Source organism: Dromiciops gliroides, chromosome 5 (assembly GCF_019393635.1).
Source record: "Dromiciops gliroides isolate mDroGli1 chromosome 5, mDroGli1.pri, whole genome shotgun sequence".
NCBI lineage: Eukaryota > Metazoa > Chordata > Mammalia > Microbiotheria > Microbiotheriidae > Dromiciops > Dromiciops gliroides.
In genome coordinates this window covers 104,784,603-104,802,867 of record NC_057865.1, presented here as the reverse complement: position 1 = coordinate 104,802,867, position 18,265 = coordinate 104,784,603, and the positions used below count along the sequence as shown (strand labels likewise).

Sequence of the window (18,265 nt, the reverse complement as noted above, 5' to 3'; positions counted from 1 at the left end):
TTAAGAACAAAATAAATTTGTTCTTTTGACTAGAAATATGTAAGTCTTCTCACACCCAGCTGTCAAAGCAAACTGTACTACCATCCTCCATATACACTCCTTAGAATGTCATTTTGGGGACTTACGACTACTCTCCATGTTCATATTCACTTGTATGCTAGGGAAGCCACATCCTGTGATCTTCCCTGGGGCCCCAAGCTCTGTGAAAGATGCCCTGATCACTGAGCAATGGAGGATGCAGCTTTAATAGCAATTTTAATCCATCCCATGGGACACACACTTGTTAGGGTCCAGTGGTTCCCAAACATTTTAAACGTAACACACCTTAAGGTCATTTTTTGTTTGCTTTTTGGTACCCCTTTTCCAGTTCCAGCTGTACTGTTCTGGAACAAGTCCTCTCTTTCCCACTCCCTTCCTCTATTGCTCTCTTCCTCTCTCCTCCCTCCCATTTTCCTCTGTTCAACCTCCCTGCCCTTTCCCCCCCCTTTCTTTTCATGAACAGAGAATTTCTAGACTTGGCTCAGAGCCAGCAACACTTGAACAGAGGGCACCAGCAGTCTCCCTAGGGAAAAGTTTCCTACTCCCTTTCTTAAAGCTTGCACTGAACTATCTTCTCTCCCAATCCCAGACAAGAGACTGCAATCTAAGCGGCCCTTGAGCTACACCTGAGGCACCAGGAGAGGGCTGAGTAGAGAAGGTCTCTCCTTCCAATGAACTCTTCTCAGGGCCTAGACATTCTCATGGGAGGACTGACCTATGACTATGGGCCGCCGGAAAGACACATTTTGTTAAGACTCCTTTCAGCTTCTTTCTCTCTCTCTCTCTCTCTCTCTCTTTTTTTTAAGCTTTCTCTTTTTTTAGCTTTCTCTTTTTTTCTTGAGTCTTTTTATGTAAAATGACTAATATGGTAATGTTTTACATAATTGCACATGTATAACATATACTGATTGCTTGCAACCTTGGGGAAGGGGGAGGGGGGAAGGGAGGGAGGAAGGGAATGAGAGAGGGATAGAATTTGGAACTCAAAACTTTAAATAAATAAATATTAAAAAATTAAAAAAGACTCCTTTCAGCTTAGATGATTTGCCTGAACTGAAGGGGTCTCCTTCAAACCCCTCCCTCAGCCTCTGGAGAGAGGTTAATTACTTCAAATAGCACCCGTATTCACTTCATTGGCCTCACTCTAGAGTCTGATAAGCCCTATGGTCTCTCACTTCCACACCACACTTAGCTTTTCAAACCCTTACATTATTCCAACTGTGAGAAAGCATTTGTTTACTAAGTTCTTAATTGCAAACAGGAGCCTATAGTGCATATTCTCTTCTTTTCATAAATCCAGCAACATCACATAGCAATCATTGAATTGGGAATGTTTTTACAAGTCATGGAAATGCTGATTCAGAGAGTGATCCTGGACCAGTGGAATCCTGGATATAATAAAGTGCAACAGGAAAATAGAATATAGATTTGGGTTTTTTTAAATCTTCACTTATGATTAAAAAAACATAAAATTAAAAAACTAATGACCAGCAAAGGGCCTCCCTCCACAAACTGTAGCTTTCTCTACTGATGGACAGCTTTCCATCACCTCTCTAGAGATATTTCTAGAATTCCTAGAATACAAGAAGCATTTATTAGGGGCTTCCTACTGTGAAGCTAGTAGAAGGCTGGCTTTGGAGTCAAGAAGACCTGTATTCAGCTCCTGTCTTTGACAAGTGTGGACGTGTGGTCCTGGATAAGTCACTTAACCTCTTAGTGACTCAGGCATCTTTCTAAGACTATAAACAGCAGAACAGGTATAGATATGTATTAGTAGAGGGAGTTTCCATACATCTAGTAAAAAAAATCCCAAACGTTCTGCACTGGGAACTTGAGCTAAGAAGACTGAAAATAAGTTGTGCCTGCTTTTTTTTTTTTTTTTTGGTGAGGCAATTGGGGTTAAGTGACTTGCCCAGGGTCACACAGCTAGTAAAGTGTCAAGTGTCTGAGACCACATTTGAACTCAGGTCCTCCTGAATCCAAGGCTGGTGCTCTAGCCACTGCGCCACCTAGCTGCCCCAGTTGTGCCTGCTTTTATGTTCCCCGAGGGGGTGGTGGGGGATACAACAGGCATACAAGTTTGTAAATAAAAATTAATAGAAAGTAATGTCAAGAGGTAGAGGGTGCCAATAAGGGGCAGATTTAAGAATAAGCCTCACTTAAGAGATGCCATCTGAACTGTGCAAGGAATGGCACTAGTTTGAAGCAATGAGGGAGGATGTTCCGGGAAGGCGTAATTATTTCTTACAGTGTGAAGGTATGATGGCAGGAGATGAGATGGCCAGTATAGGGGAACTGAAAGCAGGCTGATTTGACTGCAAATGGGGGAAGGCAGAAAATAGGAAACGATGCTGGAAAGGTAGGTGGGAGCCAGGCTCCGAAAGGCTCTAGATGCCAGAATAGAAATCTTGGTCTTTCCATCGAGGTCTCTGTTCAGCATGGCACAGTCAATATATATAATGTGTGCCAACTGTGCATGAACTAGGCAAAACAAGTGGAAACAGATCTCGATCTCAATATCTCCCTCTCTCCCTCCATCATCTATCATCTAACTATATACATGCAGATACACATAAAGAAACATATATGTATACATATATATTTTGTATAGATATATCTAATATATATTATATAGATGTATGCAAATATATTCTATATATGGCTATAAGTAAAAATTTAGCCTTTAAAAATAATTCTTCCTCACAGGATTGTTGCAAGGACCATATATACCATCTTTGGTTACTCATTTAACTCCCCGGGCCACTGTTACCACATCTGTAAAATGAGCCGATTGGGAGAAATGGCCTCTGAGGTCCCTTCCGGTTTTGGATCTGGGATCCTGTGGTCCTATTAGTTAGTGTATGTAAAACACTTGGCAAGTCTGAAAGGATTTTGTAAACACTCTTTAGTCAGTGTTCCCCTTCTCATTACTTTCTCCTTAGCCTTTTTTCCCTTTTCCCCCCAGGGCAATAAGGGTTAAGTGACTTGCCCAGGGTCACACAGCTAATAAGTGTCAAGTGTCTGAGGCTGGATTTGAACTCAGGTCCTACTGAATCCAGGGCCGGTGCTTTATCCACTGTGCCACCTAGCTGCCCCCCCCCCCTCTCATTAGCCTTTAACAAGAACCCTAGTTCCATACCTAAACTTTTTCTTTCAGTCCATTTGGTCCCACAGGAAGCAAGATGGTTTTTTGTCCCGGTTCTGGAGGCACCCTTTGCTTCCAGGTCTGAACTACACTCCTCAAACCCCTTACTTTATTTACAGTCAGGATAAGAGTCACTCTAAATTCACACAGGCCTTTTGGGAAGGAAGCATTCTGCCCCACTACCCCACTTAACAATCCCAGTCACTACTGAGCCAGAAAGACAATTTAAATCACCATTTGAACAATGGTCCCTTGAGTTCTTGATTTAAGGGATCCCTCCCCAGAACAGCTGGATACAGAATGAGCTCTGACTAACTCAGGCAATCCATCAGCTAAGAGACTGCTATTACCTTCTCCCTGTCCATGAAACCTCAGACAGGCCTCTTTCCATTTGGTTCAGGGATTCAAAGTCTGCATTTGTTTCAGTACAGCCTGGCACAGAAAAGCACAGAGTAGCTATTCCATCCAAAGTGTTGAATGAATGGGAGGAAGATCAGGCTCCATCAAAGGGAATAAATTAGGAGGAGAGTCAGTCATGTATCGTATCAAAAGAGCCAAGAAGAGATAGTTTGAAGGAAGAGGAGAAAGGGGAGGGAGGAAAAGGAAAAAGAAGAAGAAAAAGAGGTGTTGGTGGTCAATAGTCTCAAATGCTGCTGAGGTCAAGGAGGATGAGAGTAGAGAAAAAATCAAAATATTTGGGAAAAGGGGTCATTGGTGACTGTGGGGCAGACAGAGGGTTAAGGAATTGAATGAAGAAGTGGAGATCATGGTATGGGATACTTGAATCTGGTCTGGGACACATCAGCTGCATGACCACAGGTAGGTCTCCGTGAGCCTCAATTTCCTCACCTGTAAAATGGGGATAATTAACCCTATAGTACCTACTTCACAGAGCTGATGTGAAACGTAAATGAGATCAGTTATGTACAATGCTTTGTATTAGTGTCAATTATTGTTATTATTCACCATTCTCATAATTTTCCCTTCTCTCTGCCTCACCCCCCTCTCGCAGCAATTTCTTTTCTTCCTTTAAACTAGATCTGTGATTTCACAGGTGTAAGGAACTCCAGTTAAGCACTCCTCTACCCAGGCAGATCAGCACCTTAGATGCAATTCATATTCTTAGAAAGTCACCTTGGACATTGAGAGGTTAAATGACTGGCCCAGAGTTACTCAGCCAGGATGTGTCAGGGTTAAGACTTGATTTTTCCTGATTCAAAGGCTAGCTAAATATCCATTAAGCCCTGCTGACTCTCGCCTGGAGGTATTTCTTCCATTGATCTGTCAGCAAGCATACTCAAAAGCAGCCCTCTTCTTTCTCTAACCTCCTAATACTTTGTTGACATGGAATCCTGGAAGATGTTGAGAGATTGTGTAAGAGTTTCCTGTGCACACTCCCTACTCTTCCCCAATGCCATCTCAATGTTCTCTGCCCTCAATCAGTAAGTTTGGCCACCATTACCAGTTTTCCAGAAGTCAGAGAGTGCTGAATAGAGTCTTCTTGCCAAATCTGCATGACTGGGGTCTCGTCTCCACTACGGTTATTTCTGGGCCCTTTATCTTGGACTGCATTGAGAGGACCCCTCTTTTCTGATGTCTTTTCGCTCCAGCTGAGGGCTAAACAGAGACCATCAGTGACTCTTTGATGTCCTGGGAGCTTGTTTATATTTCTTAGATCACACAAGCACAGATGATAAAACAGAATAGCAGATTCAATGGAAAACTGAGCAAGCAACTGTGGGAGGAAGGGGTCTTAAGAGTTGGGGTCAGAAGTCCCCCCCAGCTCCTTCCAATTCCAAAGTACAGCATAAGGATTATAAAATCATAGATTTCAAGCTGGAAGAAACCTCAAGAAGTCATCTAAGTCAAGCCCCCTCATTTCACAAATGAAGGAGGTGGTTAAGTGACTTACTTAAGGTCACACTGTGCCTGGATTTCAACCCAAGGCCTCTGACACTAAATCCAATGCTCTTTCCACTACTCAACCAAGTCAAGAAGCTTGAAGAGGGGCAGCTAGGTGGCGCAGTGGATAGAGCACCAGCCCTGGAGTCAGGAGGATCTGAGTTCAATTCTGACCTCAGACACTTAATACTTACTAGCTGTGTGACCCTGGGCAAGTCACTTAACCCCAATCGCCTCACCAAAAAAATAAAAAGAAGAAGAAGAGGCTTTCAGAGCCCTAAAAAGCCAACACAGGCTAATGTTTCTTAAATGGGGATAGAAGAGTTAGATTAAGTTAAGAGTTGTAAGCTGTTCAGGAGAGCTCTGTCATGCTTTCATAGCCTGGCCTTGACCAAAGTATATTAATTTACATTTGCATAATACTCTGCAAGGCACTTTTCCATTTTCATTTGCTCCTCCCAACCATCCTATGAGGTAGGAAAGGTCAACCTTGTTTCCATTTTATAGACAAGAATAAGCAGTTCTCAAACTTTTTGGTCTCAGGACTTTTTAATACTCTTAAAATGACTGAGGATTCCTGAAGAGTTTTTGTTTATGAGGATTATATCTATTAGTATTTACCATATTAGAATTTAATATTCATATTAGAAATTTTTTAAATCTTTGTTAAGGTTAAGTGACTTGCCTAAGGTCACACAGCCAGTGAGACCAACCAGGCCTGAAAACCAGATCTCAACTCCAAGTCCAGTACTCTTTCCCCTATCCTACATTTGGTAAACTGCTGGTCTCTTCCTCTGTCACAGTTCCTGCCTACAGAGGAGTAACTAAATATTTCTGCACACTGTGTGAGTTCTAAGAATGTCTCCCATCCTATCCCACCACTGAACCATGTCCAACTTTGCCAAACCAAACCACAGGAAAAGAACTCTTTCCCCACAACTATCATCAGTATTCTTTTCCATTAGACCAGGGTGGGAATCACAGGACCTAGGTTTTTAACCTTGACTTCTTGGTGATCCTGGACAAATCATTTAACCCCTCCGGGTCGCAGTTAGGCCACTTTTAGAACAGTAACCCTAGCCTCCCTACTTTGAGACATTAGAAGCACAAAGGAAGTTGTTTGGTGTGAATATGTTGGGCTGTGACACTTCCTAGCTTTGTGACTATGTTGGGAAAAAGAGCTGTATAATCAACTTTTGTGGGTTTTTTTGTTTGTTTGTTTTTTAGGGTAAGGTGTGGTGGGTTAGGAACAGCATTAGGACTTTTCTGCCTAAGTACAGGGTGTTCCAAAAGCTTTAACAGCTTAAAACTGCACAAAGACTTTTAGAAAAGTCTGTATGGTATATATCTGGTCACCTTATCTGAAGGTCCATGGGATTGTGGCTCTATGTGAACTTACTGTTCAAGAGTTATACAAAACTGCCAAGCCCATCCTAGAAATGGCCACCCAAACCAACAACAAAGAAGGAAAAATTGGGGCCAGAGGTGATAGTATGGGGAGCTAAGTTTTTTTTTTAAATAATAATAAACATTGTAAAGTTATAAATTCCAAATTCTATCCTTCTTTCCCTCTCTCTCCTCTCCCCTCCCTGAAGTGGTAAGCAATCAGATATGGGTTATACATGTGCAGGTATGTAAAATATTACCATATTAATCATTTGGTACAAGAAAACGAATAAAAGAAAAAATGAAAGTGAAAAATAGCATGCTTCAGTTTGGGTTCAATTAGGTCTTTCTTTGGAAGTGGATAGTATGCTTCATCATTAGCCCTTTGGGATTGCCTTGGATCATTGTATTGCTGAAAATAGTCAAGTCATTCACAGTTCTTCATCAAACAATATTACTGCCACTGTGCACAATGTTCAAGGAGGTAAAATTTTAAAGTAAGATCTCTTGCTGATGAAAGATGGATAGATGGAACTTTTCAGAGATCCTTTAGTCATAGATGAAGGATCAAATAGGAACAAAGGTGGCTTCCCCATCCCATTGCTGCTTTCTAGCAAGAAAGTGTGTGTTTGTGTATGCATGCAGACATGTGGGTGTACATACATGTGTGCATGTATACATACATGTGTACACACCTGTATTGTGTGTGCAAACATAAACACAGAGTTGTGTACACACATATGCATATGTTATAACCATAAAACTTGAAATTGGGCTCTGGATTTTCGATTTCTTATTGCTTTTACTCCATATAATTTAAAGGAAAAAATATGCTTGTCAATCTTTCCATCTGGGAATCATGCAAAGGAAATAGAAGGGAAGACCAGCCACAGTATGTGTGAGACTTCCCTCCCACCCACCACAAGTATAATGTTTTCATCTTGTATAGCCTTTACAAATTTTATTTTCCTCATAAGAGTTGAGGTTTTCCACTCTTGAGGATTCTGGAACAATTTGGTTTGGGAGCAGTGAGAAAGAGGGATTTAAGAGAATAAAAATTTTAAATGATATTAGATTAGGCCCATGCGATGATGTTCCAAAGCAGAAGTTCTCAAAGTATGGTCCAGGGTTCCCTGGGGATCCCTAAGACCTTTTCAAGGGGTCTGTGAGATCAAAACTATTTTCATAATAATATAATTTAAATTTCCAGTATTAATATTAATTTCTAATATGGTAAATATTGGTAGATACAGCCCACATAAACAAAAGTTCTTTGGGGAGTCTACTATAGTTTTAAACTGTATAAAGGGGTTCTGAGACCAAAAAGTTTCAGAACCACTATTCTATAGAGTATTGTTTCTCCAAATTTTTCCATCTATGGACAAAAGATGCTACAAACTATGGCTCCAAGTCCTCAAAATTTCTGTGAAAGGCACCACCATCCTTGCACTGCCCCAGGTTTGTTACTTCAGAGTCATCCTTAACTCTTCCCTCTTCCTTCCCCTCCATATTCAATCAATTGTCAATTCCGATCCAATCTAGATTATTCCCTTCTCTCTACTTTCTACATAGCCAGAACCCTAACTCATCCTATCACCACTTATCAGGACTATTTCCACGGTCCTTGCATTGGTCTCCCTACCTCTAGTCTCTCTCCTCTTTATGCCACCCCCAACTCAGCTGTCAAAATGATTTTCCTAAAGTAAAGGTCTGACCATGTCACTACTCAGCTTGAAAAACTTCAACCCCTCCCTTATTGCCTCTAGCCTAAAACACAAACCCGTCTGTTTGGCATTAAAAACTCTTTACAATCTGGCTCCAGCCAGTGTTTCCAGATTGAGTCCACATTACTACTCCTCACAGGTGTTGTTTTCACCAAACTGACTTGCTGCTACACACAACCTTCCTATCTCTGTACCTCAGCGTGGGCTCTGTGCCAAGCCTGGAATGCTCTCTCTCTCTCCTTACCTCTGCCTTTTGGGCATCCCTATCTCCCTTCAAGACTCAGCTCAGGGGCCACTTCATACATTCGATATCTCCTGCCTCATCTTCCCCATTACTAACTCTTCCTCCTTTGTGAGCTTGCTTGTTACTTCTCTGTATATATTGTGTTTGTATCCCCAGTGCCTAGAACCTAAGTGCTTAATAAATGTTGTTTGATTAATGCTGTTTCCTTGAGGCCAGGGACTCTCCTTATCTTTGTCTGGCACATAGTTGGCATTTAATACTATTAAAATGGTACTATTAAGGGCAGCTAGGTGGCGCAGTGGATAGAGCATTGGCCCTGGATTCAGGAGGACCCGAGTTCAAATCCAGCCTCAGACACTTAACACTTACTAGCTGTGTGATCCTGGGCAAGTCACTTAGCCCCAATTGCCTCACCAAAACAAACAAACAAACAAAAATGGTACTGTTTTACATTCCCCAATTGAGAAATGGTCAAAGGATATGAACAGGAAGTTATCTGATGAAGAAATAAAAGCTATCTATTGTCATATGAAAAAATGCTCTAAATCACTATTGATTAGAGAAATGCAAATTAAAACAACTCTGAGGTACCACCTGACACCTATCAGATTGGCTAATATGACAAAAAAGGAAAATAATAAATGTTGGAGAAGCTGTGGAAAAATTGGAACACTAATGCATTGTTGGTGGAGCTATGAACTGATCCAACCATTCTGGAGAACAATTTGAAACTATGCCCAAAGGGCTATAAAGCTGTGCATACCCTTTGACCCAGCAATACCACTACTAGGTCTTTTCCCCAAAGAGAGCATAAAAAAGGGAAAAGGACCCACATGTACAAAAATATTTATAGCTGCTCTTTTTGTGGTGGTAAGGAATTGGAAATTGAGGGGATGCCCATCAATTGGGGAATGGGTGAATAAGTTGTGATATATGAATGTAATGTAATACTATTGTGCTAAAAGAAACGATGAGCAGGTGGATTTCAGAAAAACCTGGAAGGACTTATAGGAACTGATGCTGAGTGAAGTGAGCAGAACCAGAATATTGTACACAGTATCAACAACATTGTGTGTTGATCAACTATAATGAACTTGACTCTTCTCAGCAATACAATGGTCCAAGATAGTTCCAAAGGACTCATGATGGAAAATGTTCTCCAAATGCAGAAAAAACCCCAACTATGGAATCTAGATGCAGATTGAACCATACTATCTCTATTTTTTGTTTTGTTTTTGTTTTCCTTTTTGCTCTGATTCTTCTTGCACAGCATGACTAATGCAGAAATATGTTTAATGTGATTGTACATATATAACCTACAGCAGATTGCTAGCTGTCTTGGGGAGAGGGGAGAGAGGAGAGGGAGGGAGAAAAAATTGAAACTAGAAATCTTAGAAAAACAAATGTTGCAAACTATCTCTACATGTAACTGGAAAATAATAAAATACTTTTATGGAAAAAAATAAAATACATATACAGGGGGAAAAAAGGTACTGTTTTCAAAGAGACATCAATGAGAATGATGATAAATATATTATTGATTCACACCAGAGACAAAAGCATAGTCACTGTCTTATGTCCTTACATTTAGGGTCAGCATTACCCAAAGGCAAAATAGGTAGCTGTCTATTTGAGCAAATAAGATAATCATAATGTATATAAAGTGATTTATAAATGTAAAGCTCTATATAAATGTCAGCTATTATTGTTACAATCTATTATGATTTGCAAAGTAGCAGGAGGATCTTCTTTACCTCCTCCATCCCCAAAATACTTTCCCAGTTAGACTCCTGAGGTACCAACAATTCCACAACTGAAGGTTCCCTGTTTTGGATTAAAGCAGCAGTTCTCAACACTTGGACCCCAGTAGGGGCCTGTGGAGTTAATGCAGAGGATAAAGAAATTCACAAGACCATGAAGCATAATCATCTTGATTTTAATTAGGAATAAAATATGTAGTGTGAATGATGGGGTTACAGAATCTTTGGAAGGACATGGATAAGCCAGGGAAGTCCAAAGAAGGTTACTTGGGATAGTGTCTTGTTCATGTCTTGTCTTTTTGTTTTTGTTTTGTTTTTCGGTGAGGCAATTGGGGTTAAGTGACTTGCCCAGGGCCACACAGCTAGTAAGTGTCAAGTGTCTGAGGCCGGATTTGAACTCAGGTACTCCTGACTCCAGGGCCAGGGCTTTTTCTACTGCACTACCTAGCTGCCCCTCTAAGGTTCATGTCTTACAAAGATCAGTTCTAAGAACTGGGGATGGGCAGTCTCAAGAAAAGGGGAGACCAAGTAGCTGTCTTGAAGGATTTGTAGGACTGTCACCTTGAAGAAGAATGAGAAAGGTTCCGTCTGGCTCCAGCAGACAGAAGTAGGAAACAACAGACATTTTGTTATAAAGAGGCAAATCTAATTTTGAAAAACTTCAAAAGTGGAATGGGCTGTCTTGAGGGGCTGTCATTTCCCTCTCCCTGGAGGGCTCCAAGCAAAGGCTCATTGACTCCTTGATGCAGATGTTGTAAAGGAATGAGTTTATTCAGGAATGAGTTGAATTAGAGGATCACTGAGTATCTTTCCAACTCTGAAAATGTATGATGGGATTCCTGTCAGTTTTTAATTATTGAAGCTTTATTTGTTGTCAGTTAGGAAAAGATTCTTTAAAACAAATATGTGAACTGGGCATAGCAGATTATGACTGTAATTCCATCTACCAGGGGAAGCTGAGACTGGTGGATCTCTTAAATTTGGGAGTTTTAAGCTGCAGGGGACAAAGTTGATTGGATACCTGTACTCTTTGTCCTTAATTTCATGAATCTCAGGGAGCAGGGGGCCATTAGACTCCCTAAGAATGACAGGATGGTCCATGTTGCAAATGAAACAAGTCAGAACTCCCATGCTAAAAACTAGTCAGTTCTAGTCTTGTCCAGAAAGGAAGATCCAGTCTTTTAAATGAATGAACAAATGAAAAACAAATTTTTACATAAAAGCACCTAATTAACTTTGGCTTCATAGTTATTCTAAGTATTAGTACTTTAGGGGGAAATTGTGAAGTACCTAATGCTTTTTTAATGGCATATGTTTGGGAAAGTGGATGTTCTGCAATTGTTGCTTTTTGAAATGTAAATAATGAAACTAGCTGAATGTGGAATCAGATCATGGGTTGAAACTTTCAGGGCATCCACCAGACTTCCTTTCTTTGAAAGGTACAAAATAGCACTAGTTATCCCATTAAATCACTCAGTATAATAACCAAACATACTTCCACAGGCTGAATAAATAATGTATCTCACACATAATAAGTATTATTATTTTTCAGTTGTATGAAGATTATGATTAATGAAAAATGAGTCCATTTAAAATTATTACTGAATCCACAGTAACCATGGGTTTTCATAATCACTGGATACTAATGGCACAATTACTAGCACATGTGGGGAGGAGTCCTTGTTCAAAAGGGGTGCTCAAGGGGGCAGCTAGGTGGCAAAGTGGATAAAGCACTGGTCTTGGATTCAGGAGGACCTGAATTCAAATCTGGCTTCAGACACTTGACACACCCTGGGCAAATCACTTAACCCTCATTGCCCTGCAAAAAAACAAAAACAAAAAACAAAAAAAGGGGTCCTCATACTGAAAAGGTTGAAAACTATTGACTTAAGGAGGTACCCCCTGAACTCCCAGTTAAAATGCAAACCTTCCTGGAAGGTATACAATACTAATCTAGCCCATCATTTATACTTTTTAATGAATTAAATTAGATTGTTAGAATCCTTCCACCTTTATAAAAGCTTAGATAGGGGGCAGCTAGATGGCGCAGTGTATAGAGCACTGGCCTTGGAGTCAGAAGTACCTGAGTTCAAATCTGCCCTCAGACACTTAATACACTTACTAGCTGTGTGACCCTGGGCAAGTCAACCCCAATTGCCTCACTCTAAAAAAAAAAAAAAAGAGAGAGATATAAAAGCTTAGATACAAATGAGGAAAGTTTTGGTAGGAGGCAGAGGGGAAAGAGAGGTCCTGAGTATGATGAATTGTCCAAGGAAGACAGGTCACCATGGATGCCAGGAGGGGAGATAAAAGTACTGAAAGGTGAGTGGGCATTGGAAAGCAAACTCAGCTTACTTCACAGTTTTGTCTAGGACTGGCTCTGTACGTCATGCCCATATGAAACTAGTACCATCAAAGCAGTTTCAAAGACTCACATTTTAAGACCTGCTGTCCTGAAGTACCTTCTGCATACTTCTTTCCCACTTCCTGCCTCATTTTAACTGTGGGGTTGGAAGCTCACTTAAAAACCAGTTTCATGGTAGACATCAGACTTGCTCGTTTTAGTTCCTGATGCCAAGTATCCAAAATTTATTTCGGCCTTTTTCTTTAGCCAGTGGGAGAAAAGAACTGTACTGAGGAACTTGGAAGAGATTTGATTTTGAGTTGAAGTTGATTCAATCACTCTCACGTGTCTCATTCAAGAGACCAGGCAGTCAGATGAATGATAAACTACTAATTCATCCAAAAGAGCGACTCTGGGTAAAGGGTGGGAGGGCAAGCCAGCATATCTGTGGACTTGTTTTGTTTTGTTTGTTACCTCTATTTTAATATCATTGGTTTTCTTTTTTAATCCTATATATTTTATGAATTTAAAAACATAATTCTGAGAAGAGGCTTGTAAGTGTCACAATCCTGCCAAAGAGATCCATGGTGCATAAGAGGTTAAGAACCCCTAATCTAGAGTCTCCAGGCTCTATCTCTGCATTAATTTTTGTATTCAGCAAATAAAGTGCCCAGACTGCATTATCTTGGCGTTGGAACTTGGCAGAACCCTGTAGTGAGCTTAGCCCCTTCATTATTCTGCCAATACAAGCCATGAGCACTTGCAGAACCAGGTCTTGCAAACAGCATCCATGGGAAGGGCTTGAGCTTTGGAGTGAGAGGTCCTGTGTTCCAATTCCACTTAACTTCACTGGGCCTCAGTTTCCTTATCTGTAAAATAAGGTGGTTGGCCTCTGAAGTTCCTTCCAACTTTAAATCTATGATCCTATTTTTAAAAAATATGCTAGTCCTTATCTACCCCACACCAATAAAGGACATTTAGCTTCTGTTTGGGAATCAAAAGCACACCTTGGTTGTGTTGACTTACCAGATATCAAGATGCTAGCCTGAGTGTCCCAGTCTGTGTTCTGTTCTCTCCTCTTTGCTCCTAGATGTGGACTCTAGATCTGTATCCCTGCCTTGTACCCTTCCACTCCACATCTCCTTGACACCGAACTAAGATTTCCTAATCTGATTCTATATCTTGCCTGTTGTTAGGGTCTCCCTTAAGTTTGACAGACATGCTGTGTAAGGGAGAGGGAACTCTTCCGAAGGTAGTCACAACTGCTTGGTCTCAGTTTCCTCATCTCTAAAATGGGGATGTTAATAACACCTACCTTCTGGAATTGTTGAAAGCATTTGTGTGCATGTATTTATGCATGCATGTATATATATACATACATACATATATATATACACACACACACACACACACACACACACACACACACACACACACACAGTGGCAGCTTGGTGACTCAGTGCATGCAGTATTGAGAGCCTAGTTGAGATAACAAATTTGTGGTGGACCTACTATCACTAAGTCATTTAATTTCTCTGTCTCGATTTCCTCATCTGTAAAATGAGGGGATTGAACTAGATGATCTCTGAGATCTCTTTGTTTGTTTGTTTGTTTGTTTTTGCAGGGCAACGAGGGTTAAGTGACTTGCCCAGGGTCACACAGCTAGTTAAGTGTCAAGTGTCTGAGGCTGGATTTGAACTCAAGTCCTCCTGAATCCAAGGCCACTGCTTTATCCACTGTGCCACCTAGCTGCCCCCTCTGAGATTTCTTTGTACTTTAAATCCTAAGATTTAGATTCTCTAAGGACTGGAGAAGATGGATGGTGGGAATGATCCAAGGTTGAAAATTGGCAGGCCATGATGGTAGTAGAGATTCAAGGGTGCGAAAAGGGGCATACCATGATGGATTAGTCAACTTGGTAAGGTCAAGACTATGAAGGGAAGAAAAGGAGGCCAGAGCAAGGATGGGGGGACTAGAGGTCACAGTGAGGATGAAAGTCTCCATTATATCACTATGCCTTTTTTTTCCCTGTGCAATGAGTGTTAAGTGACTTGCCCAGAGTCACACAGCTAGTAAGTGTCAAGTGTCTGAGGCCATATTTGAACTCAGGTCCTCCTGAATCCAGGGCCGGTGCTTTATCCACTGCACCACTAGCTGCCCCCAAAACCCAAGTTTCTTGCCTAAATGTCACACCATCTGCTTCTTTGAGATGGCTTCAGTTCTATTTTGCCCTTACCGGCACACTTTTAATCTAAAAATGATCTCAATCCTTCTGTTATTTAAAGTTGGCATTTCTTTTTTTTTTTTTTTAGTGAGGCAATTGGGGTTAAGTGACTTGCCCAGGGTCACACAGCTAGTAAGTATTAAGTGTCTGAGGCCGGATTTGAACTCAGGTACTCCTGACTCCAGGGCCGGTGCTCTATCCACTGCGCCACCTAGCTGCCCCATAAAGTTGGCATTTCTAAATGTGTAAGAGGCTAGTCCCCATCCCCTCACTCGGTCTTCTCAAAACCCCTTTCTCAGTAAAGTCTCTGTTTAGCCATGACTTTCTCCATCCAATTCGACTCAACCCCAAAGCAGTCTTCAGCAGAAGACTAATGTATGTGAAGCTTTGGGCTGATGTGGAAAGAAGGAATTTCATTATTTTACATTTCACCTCTGCATCTTAGAATTCTTCGCTCTCTTTAAGGATCCATCTTCAGTTCCTCCTAGTTTTTAGGGCTCTCTAACTTATGGTGTATTTACTTATCTGTTTACAGTATCTCTCTGCTCCCCCCGCCCTCCCCCCCCCCCTTAGAGCCTAAGCTCATTGAGAGGAGGAGGCTGTTTTGTTTTCCTCACTGGATCCCTTATACACACAAGTGTACAAAAAACACTTAATAAATGCTTGTTGTACTTCACCCCAGTGACAACAAAGGGTTCAAGGGCTGCATAACAAATATCCTTAAAAAGGGACTGCTTACTATAGGCACTTAACCAAAGCTGGCTCATTATTACAAAGGATCGGTTATCATTGCTGGTTAAATTATAGCCCGGAAACATAACTAAAATGGTGTTAGAAGGTAGTTAGCATGTTATCCTTTCTTTTCACCACTCTTATAATGAGGAACTATTGAACTGCTGCTTTCGTGTTCAGAGAGAATATACTGCTCACCTTCTTCACTAATGCCCACAGCTTAGCTGTTACTACTAACGATGCCATCACTTTGCCAAGGTCCAATCAATGCCCAGAAGTCAGCTGAGTAAATCTCCTTGATATTATATCCGATGTCACTGAATATGAAGTCACCTTTACTGAATTTTACCCACCTCTGCACCACCCTCAGAATGAGAGCAAAAACCAAAAACCAAAAACCAAAGCAAACCCAGCAACACAAAGGGAAACAATTTCTCATTTTCACTTTGAAAAGCCCTGCTATCTCAAGAATCAAACCACCAAAAAACCTGGCACAGGTGCTTTAGGAATAGATGCTCACCACCTTGTTTTTATTGTCAGCTTTCACCTTTCAATTTGAGGAGTCTCACCCCTTCCTCCCAATCACCCTCCTAATAACTCAAGGTTGGGGGAGGAGGATCCCTTTTCAATTCCCACTAGCTTCAGAGAGTCTGGTACCCGTGAAATAGCGGGTTTCTCTGGTGCACTTAAAAAATCACTCACAGTCTTCCTCTACGAACACTGCTTCTCCTCCACCCCCCCCCCAAAAAAACAAACCCGGTGTGCGATAGCTTTGCAGTCACAGGGGACAGACTGAGGAGTCCGCTGAGAACCTAGCTTCATCATTACATACACACCACCCGCTGAAAACGGAGCCCCATCTATACACACCCAAACACAGACATTGGTCTTCTCTCTCTCTCTCTCTCTCTCTCTCTCTCTCTCTCTCTCTCTCTCTCTCTCTCTCTCTCTCTCTCTCTCACACACACACACACACACACACACACACACACACACTCACACACACACACTCACACACACACACACACACACACACACACACGTCTTCTCCAGCCATCCATCCCCAAGGCAGTCCACGGAGCCGAGCCCACTCCCAGCTAGGGAGTTCCTCCAGTCCTCAAGTCGAGCTTGGCCATTTCCTTTCTCTCCCCCCACTTCCCTCCCTCCCTCCCGGGGTCCCGCGGCTTCGCTCTCCCGACAATGACTTGTCCGAGGGAGCTCACGTCTAGGGCGGAGACCCCAACTCCCGTCTCCCCACTCACCTTGCTCGCTGCCAGGGCCCCCAGCTGGGCTCTTCGCGGCCCACGGTTCATTCTGGGGGCGTCCAGCCGGGACCCAGCTGCCGGAGGGAAGGGGGAAGTGGAGGCAGCAGCATCGGGCTGCGTGGCTCCCGGACCCTCCGCCCTTTTGTTACTGGAGGCTCTCACAATGCACGGGAAATCTTTCTTTCCCTTCTCTCCGGCTCGGCTCCCCCACCCGCCCCTTCCTCTCTCACGGCCATGGAGCTCGCTGCCTCTGCGGCCGATTCATTCCCCCCACTTTTAAAGGACCTTCTTTGCTCGCAGCCGGGTGGGTTCTTTTTTTTTTTTTTCTTCTGCACGGGAGTCCTCCTGGGTGCTCTCCCCCTTCCTTTCTTTTCCTCTCCTTTCCTGACTTTGTGACTATCTCTTGTGACGTTCATTCCACCCCTTCCCTCCCCCTTCTCCTCCCCTCTCTCCCCCTCCTCCTCCTCTCTCTCTTCTCCTCCTCCTCCTCCTCCTCCCCCTCTGTCTCACTTCCCACCCTTGCCTAGCCTGACCCATCCTGACTCTTTTCCAGTGAGCTAATCTCGAGCTGGCTGAAGAACAGACTCAGTTACCACGGCAACCCATGTCTCTGAATACTTGATGGACTCGGAGGAACTACAGTAAACAGGACCTTCTGCTGGTCTCTCTCACTCTTTTGAAACTTTAACTCTTTCTCTGCTGTAAATCATCGAATGACAGTCTCGTGCAATTCAATTCAACAAGTAGTCACTACGCCCTCACTATCTGGGCTAGGTACTAGGGAAAGGCAGCTCGGGCTTGGACCGTTGTGTTCCAAAAATTCGGGGCTCCGGAGCTAGGGATACATTTCCCCGCAGAAACAAAGCTTTAAGTGGTGATTAGATCCACAGGTCAGTTCACAAAGCTCTATGTGATCCGAGATGTAACTAAACTACAGTAAGTATTAGTAGTAGCCTGCATGGGGGCTGGGGAGGTGTGTGCAAGTAGATCAAGAAGAGAAGGAAAAGTTTCTTCAGCTTTTTCTAGATCGTAAAGGTCAACGGTGGGCAGAAATTGAATTTAAGGGTGATTGTTTTGTGTGTGTGTGTGTTTTCCCCCAGGCCAATTCTAGCTGAGCTCCAGGAAGTCCGGGCTCTCAAATTGGCTTAAATCTCCAAGTTTGGCACCTCATTCAGCCCAGACTTATTCCCTAATCAAAAATCGTATTTCCTCAGTGCAGTGGGAAGCAATGCGATTTAATTAATTCACACTAATATGTGAAAGTCCTTTAATCGTCCCAGAGGTATTTGTATTTTTTAAAGAGTATGTTTATTAATCCAAATCAATTTCTAATTGGTCTGATTAAATGCGGTACGGAAAAGTAAAAGTTAAAAAAAAATAATGAGGCAAGGCTACAGACTAGCCTTTCCTAAGAGATCAATGTGTCGGGACAGCTAGGTGGCAGCAGTGGATACAGCACCGGCCCTGGAGTCAGGAATACCTGAGTTCAAATCCGGCCTC

General features: G+C 42.2%; 1 protein-coding gene across 2 annotated transcripts in view; it reads right to left on the bottom strand.

Annotated features, from left to right (window-relative positions):
* DENND2A (DENN domain containing 2A) overlaps positions 1-17,180 on the bottom strand; it is a 187,179-nt gene extending 169,999 nt beyond the window's left edge. For both annotated transcript variants that reach the window (XM_043966250.1, XM_043966251.1), the window contains exon 1: positions 16,763-17,180. The gene's annotated coding sequence lies outside the window, so the exon portion shown is untranslated. The remainder of the gene's footprint in view (positions 1-16,762) is intronic.
* Between the last annotated feature and the right edge of the window lie 1,085 nt (positions 17,181-18,265).